Here is a 6,368-nt window from a genome sequence, read left to right on the forward strand (position 1 = left end):
TACTGATTGAACGGTTTTGAGCTTTTGAAAGATGCATATTTCATTATATTGTCAGGCCATAATAATGTACATACCTACTTCAAATAATTCGGAAGTCTAGTTAGCCTGGTTGGTAGCGCGTCTGCCGTGTAAGCGCTAGGCCTCGTATGCTATTCCCGCTAACAAATGAAAAAAAAAAAAAAAACACCTTTTAGTAAACAGAAAGTTAAAATAAATAGACACCTACCTAAGTAAAAATGTAACAAAAATTAATAATAATAAAAAACAATTTGCTAGCTATAGGAGTGATGAAGATTATGAGGAAAATTAAAAGTAAAGATGTGAAATAAAAATACCCACAAAACATGTACGCAATGTTGATAATCACAAAGAAACATTCATGAAATCCCAGAAATCATGGAAAAAATTCTGAATAAAAAACAGGAATAAAATAATAATACAAAGAGGAAAAAGAAGAAGAAGAAGAGGAAGAAGAAGAAGAAGGGGAGGAAGGAGAGAGAATTGAAAGCTCACATAATAAACTTGTTGGAAATAATAAAAGAGGTGCTTATTCAGAAAAGATGTAAAATGAAAATACCCACAAAACATGTACGCAATGTTGACAATCACAAAGAAACATTCATGAAATCCCAGAAATCATGGAAAAAAATTCTGAATAAAAAACAGGAATAAAATAATAATACAAAGAGGAAAAAGAAGAAGAAGGGGAGGAAGGAGAGAGAATTGAAAGCTCACATAATAAACTTGTTGGAAATAATAAAAGAGGTGCTTATTCAGAAAATTGACAATGAAAACCGCATGCTTGACAACGTTTAATATAAAATGTTTCGAACAACATCTAAACATTCTAAACAAATCCAGAGAGGAAACGTTAAACGCTTCGCGGGAATAAGAGGAATTGAAGGAGGAATCCAAAGTATATCTTAACAAAAGGAATATCAAAGGAAATAGATAATTTTGAAACAATATCAGAGAAATCGGAGCTTGTTGGAAATAATAAAAGAGGTGCTTATTCAGAAAATTGACAATGAAAACCGCATGCTCGACAACGTTTAATATAAAATGTTTCGAACAACATCCAAACATTCTAAACAAATCCGAAGAGGAAATGTTAAACGCTTCGCGGGAATAAGACGAATTGAAGGAGGAATCCAAAGTATATCTTAACAAAAGGAATATCAAAGGAAATAGAGAATTTTGAAACAATATCAGAGAAATCGGAGAATTATTTAATAATGTGGGTTTGAAATTATTCAAATAAATAAAAGTTTAATTTCAATAAATAGAAAATAGACGATCTTTTATGTGTTGGTTTGTTCTTCTCACCTATAACCTGGTAGCGAATATGAATCAATCATCAATAAAAAGAATTGCTATTACATATTTGATATATTGAAAATTAATGTACCTAATTCATTGGTTCCCAACCTGGGGGCTGTTTCAGACGCATGCGGTCTGTCGGACGTGTCCCACATCGAGTCCCTACAGGAGAAATCCCAGTGCGCGTTAGAAGAGTACTGCCGCACGCAGTACCCCTCCCAGCCTATCCGGTTTGGGAAACTCCTCCTACGGCTGCCCTCGCTTCGCACGGTCAGTTCGCAAGTGATCGAGCAGCTGTTTTTCGTCCGCCTTGTCGGGAAGACCCCGATAGAGACCCTGATTCGGGATATGCTACTGAGCGGGTCCAGTTTTAGCTGGCCCTACATGAACTCTATGTGACACAACTTCGTGTGGCGACAGCTGGCGTCGTAAGCGACTTGGGGACGGGGGTGGGCGAAAAAGAGTACGTGGGGTGAAACTACCTAATACCATGTGTACCTTGCTGAGATAGAGCTTGAAAGTCCCTTAAAGGGGACTACGCAACGGACTGCACTGGGCCAAAATGGTCCGCCAAGGTTCGGCGGACCAAAACGAAATCTGAAGTGACTACGCATTAGACGGACCAACGGACCATTTTCGGTCTGTTGCGATCTGTCAAACAGGGAAGTTCATTCGAAACAATATTGAGAATTTAAATACCTACTAGATTAAACATCGTAATAAAATAGTTGAAGATGGATCCCCGGAACAAAAATCAAATGGTGGGGCAGCAAATTTGGTAGAACGGACCAAATTTGAAGTGACTACGCATTAGACGGACCATTTTCAGTCTGTTGCGATCGGTCAAACAGGGAAGTTCATTCGAAACAATATTGAGAATATTAATATCTACTGGAGTAAACATCGTAATAAAATAGTTGAAGATGGATCCCCGGAACAAAAATCAAATGGTGGGGCAGCAAATTTGGTAGAACGAAATTGGAGAAAAATGTAAACAAATCGGAGGAATTACATTAAAATCTTAAACAAACTCGAGAAATCAAAGACAATCTAAACAAATCCAATGGAAATGTTAAACGTTTTCGAAAATTAGAGAATTCAAAGGAGGAACCCAATCTACACCAAGAGAATGTTAAACAAAAGGAACATCAAAGGAAATAGAGGATTAGAGAAATTGGAAGAAAATTGTAACAATATCAGTGAAATTGGAAGAAAATGTGAACATTGTAAACAAACCCAAGGAATCTAAGATAATGTAAACCTAATCCAAACTGGAATGATAAAAGTAAAATTAAGTTGAATGGGAAAAAAAAGGGAAAACTTGGAAAAGAATAATATTCTTCCTACTGAAAATTGAAATAACCAACCCGAGAGAGAGAGAGAGAGAGAGAAAGAGAGAGAGAGAGAGAGAGAGAGAGAGAGAGAGAGAGAGAGAGAGAGAGAGAGATTAGAGAATCTAAAGGAGGAACCCAATCTACACCAAGAGATTGTTAAACAAAAGGAACATCAAAGGAAAGAGAGGATTAGAGAAATTGGAAGAAATTGGAAGAAGAAAATTGTAACAATATCAGTGAAATTGGAAGAAAATGTGAACATTGTAAACAAACCCAAGGAATCTAAGATAATGTAAACCTAATTAAAGGAGGAACCCAATCTACACCAAGAGAATGTTAAACAAAAGGAACATCAAAGGAAATAGAGGATTAGAGAAATTGGAAGAAAATTGTAACAATGTCAGTGAAATTGGAAGAAAATGTGAACATTGTAAACAAATCCAGGGAATCTAATATTATATAAACCTAATCCAAACTGGAATGATAAAAGTAAAATTAAGTTGAATGGGAAAAAAAGGGAAAACTTGGAAAAGAATAATATTCTTCCTACTGAAAATTGAAATAACCAGATCCCCAGGCTATCTCTGGGAGTAGATCTTTGGCATTGTTTCCCATCTGAACCTTTTTAGCTCGCGCTCACTCTCTCTCTCTCTCCCATAAAAACTCAATTTACTCTTTCTTTTTATCGCACTGTAGGTAATATGTAAAAATAGTAGGTATCTGATTCAAGTGTAATTTGTAATTTAGACAATAAGTAGGTAGGCACTCGGTATCTTTGAGAACAATCTTTTCTAAAGATCAAAGTCCTTAATGTGCCTACTCCAAGTTATTTATTGAAGCTTCTTTTTTTTTTATTCTTTTTCCATATCGTAATTTTATGCAGATACTGCATAATACCTGCCTGTCTATAAAAGTAAAAAAAGTAATGTAAAGCAAATATGACAATCTATGTATAAAAACGAATAAATAATAAAGAAGGAAACAAATAGGTAAGGATTCTATGGAAAGCAATTGAAAACAAATACTGTGACTGGAGTAGAAAAACAAGGATGTTTTACAGTTTACACCAATAAAAAGAAATCTAACAAATGGAAATTTGGTATGTACTTCACAAATGTGACAAGGATGCAACTCAAAACGTTTGGTTGAGATAGGTGCTGCGGTTGGCGGTATTTTGATTCGACCGTTTTTCGGCGGTTTTCAGCTATACCGACTAAACGGTTAGAGATATTATAAAATTTTAGGGTATAAAAACAAGAACACCCAAATAATAAGCATCATTCATTAGGATAAGGAAAGTCGTTGTTTTTTGGCGGTTTTCAGCTATACCGACTAAACGGTTAGAGATATTGTAAAATTTTAGGGTATAAGAACAAGAACACCCAAAATATGCATCATTCAATAGGATGAGGAAAGTCGTGTGATGTTCCCACCAGATTTTTTATTAATCCTTTCCCAAACGGAACCGGTTCCGTTTGGGAAAACTGAAATATCGTCTGTACTAAACCATTGGAAGATGGCGCACCATCGTTATCGGTTTTGGTTCCGAAAATTTCACCAAAGGAGATTACCTACAAGGAGGCTATATAATTTTACGATTTTAAGTATTGCATTTTTTTTACTTTCTATTTTTACTTTATATTACTACAGTAATGAGAAAGTATTTTTTTTTCTTTTTTTTTCAATGTGCCATTTTTCATCCAAGGGTTTTAAATGCCCTCGGTTGCCTCTTTCTGGCAAAGAACAAAGTGTTGATCGTTTAGATAATTTTAAATGTGTAAATATAGTGTTTAGGGCATTGTATTTTGTTTTTGTTTTCTGCTTAATTCTCTAAGTGTACATTATCTGTATAGGTCATAGCCATATTACGTAACTTAGGCAGCGCGTACACTTATAGTCTTACACGTCAATATATCATTTTCTACCACCATCTATTAATTTACATATTTACCTTTTTTCCCAAGTTCAGCAAGGTCTTTTTATTGAATTGTTACTGATACATGTATTATTCTTTAATTTTCTACTACCATCTATTAATTTACATATTTACCTTTTTTCCCAAGTTCAGCAAGGTCTTTTTATTGAATTGTTACTGATACATGTATTATTCTTTAACCCATCAAATATACGAGACCTAGTTTAGACTGCTGGGGTAAAGGGACTTTTCAGTCCTATTCGGGCAGGATAAACAAGGTATATTCTATTCAATGTACCATCTCCGTTTCGATTAAGTTTCATTAAAGTATCCAAACCACGTTATCGACTCGAGTCGGAAGCATTCTTTTATGCCTAGTCGGGAAGGAAATGGGACGTATTCGGGACGAAAACCGAACTTATTCGGGAGGGAAACGGAACGTATTTGGGACGGAGACAGAATTTATTCGGGACGTATAAGTGTGCGTGCTGGTTTATGTGTGTTTTCTCATTACGTTGAATCTTTTACGTTTACAATATAAGATGAAATGTAGGTATAAAATTGATTTGAAAAAGCCTTTAAAACTTCCAAACACTTGAAAACTTGAAAAATGTTTTCATTGTCACTTTTGAAGAGTAAAATCTTGTGCAAAGTCAGCTACTTACGGCCAGGAGACAAAGTCTGAGATCAAACTTGCTAACAATTGAATTAAGCATTTTTATTGGTTAAAAAGTTTAAAATGAACCAATCAGATCTTAATCCAATTGTTTAATTTGAGTTGAATGTTAAAAAATGCCGTAAGATGCTACATTCTGACGACCCACCTTAACTTTGTAACAAAATAATTATCAATAGTCACAATTATTTTGGGAATTTAGTTCAGAGAACTGTTCTATTCTTAAAATAAATCAAAAAAATACCTACCCTCTTCAAATTAGTATGTTTTACCGGCAAATAAAAATCATTTGCACCCTCATCAATTGTTCACATTTTACCGGGATATAAAAATTCTTTACCTATGTATATGAATACTACATCTATCATATTTTGTACCTACATTTTTCGTGTAAATACTACATTTTACAGATTCTACTGTACAGGCGAACATTTTTGTAATTACATATTATAAATTTTTAAATCTCTCTCTACTTTACCTATTCTATGGTAGATTTAGGAGGTCCAGAGATAATCGGACGTATGGGAGGGGGAAAAGGTAGGTAGAGGGATTTTAGAGGGTCCAGTAGATAATGGAGGGGTAGGCATACTTCATGGGAGGGAGGAGGAAGGATGGGTGGGTAGGTAGAGATATTTTAGTGGGTCCAGTAGTGGGGGAGGGGGAGTTTTAATATTTAGTGGGACCAAGAAGATAATATTTTAAAATAAAAGCACCACAAAATGTAGATATAGGAGTAAGTATTTGGGTGTAAGAGTGAGAGAGAAAGGGAAGGAGAGGGAAAGACAGCAAAGAAGGGAGAAAGGAGTGAAGGGAGAAAGAGATAGAAATACTCAGAAGAATGAGAAAGAGGGAGAGGGGAACAGGAGAAAGAAAGGAGAGAGAAAGAGAGGAAAGATTATGATGTATATCACACCACTAAAAAGTAAAAAAGTAAAAGGCTCACTCCAAGTGCGTGAAAGCATCACGATCAAGATTAATAATTTTATTGTTTTGGGGTTCCCACCTCAACAATGTAAATAAATAAGGTAAGAGATACCTACGAAAATAAAATAGGTACCTACCTACATGTTCTTTTGAAAAAAAAAAAAAAAAAAAAAAAAAAAAAAAAAATTTAAGTAAGTAC

The 6,368-nt window shown here is 34.8% G+C and overlaps 2 long non-coding RNA genes and 1 pseudogene across 2 annotated transcripts; 2 read left to right on the forward strand and 1 right to left on the reverse strand.

Moving 5' to 3' along the window:
• Nucleotides 1-1,419: 1,419 nt before the first annotated feature.
• LOC103514181 lies at nt 1,420-1,998 on the forward strand (annotated as a pseudogene).
• Nucleotides 1,999-4,327: 2,329 nt separating this feature from the next.
• LOC113469473 lies at nt 4,328-4,812 on the reverse strand. The gene is made up of 2 exons (XR_003392875.1): nt 4,705-4,812; nt 4,328-4,605 (listed from the first exon to the last, which is right to left on the reverse strand). It is a non-coding gene; the product is annotated as an uncharacterized LOC113469473 (long non-coding RNA).
• LOC113469472 lies at nt 4,528-5,145 on the forward strand. Its single transcript, XR_003392874.1, has 2 exons — nt 4,528-4,627; nt 4,727-5,145. It is a non-coding gene; the product is annotated as an uncharacterized LOC113469472 (long non-coding RNA).
• The last annotated feature ends 1,223 nt before the right edge of the window (nt 5,146-6,368 follow it).

This window comes from Diaphorina citri, unplaced genomic scaffold (genome assembly GCF_000475195.1).
Source record: "Diaphorina citri unplaced genomic scaffold, Diaci psyllid genome assembly version 1.1 scaffold1098, whole genome shotgun sequence".
NCBI classification, from domain to species: Eukaryota; Metazoa; Arthropoda; class Insecta; order Hemiptera; family Psyllidae; genus Diaphorina; species Diaphorina citri.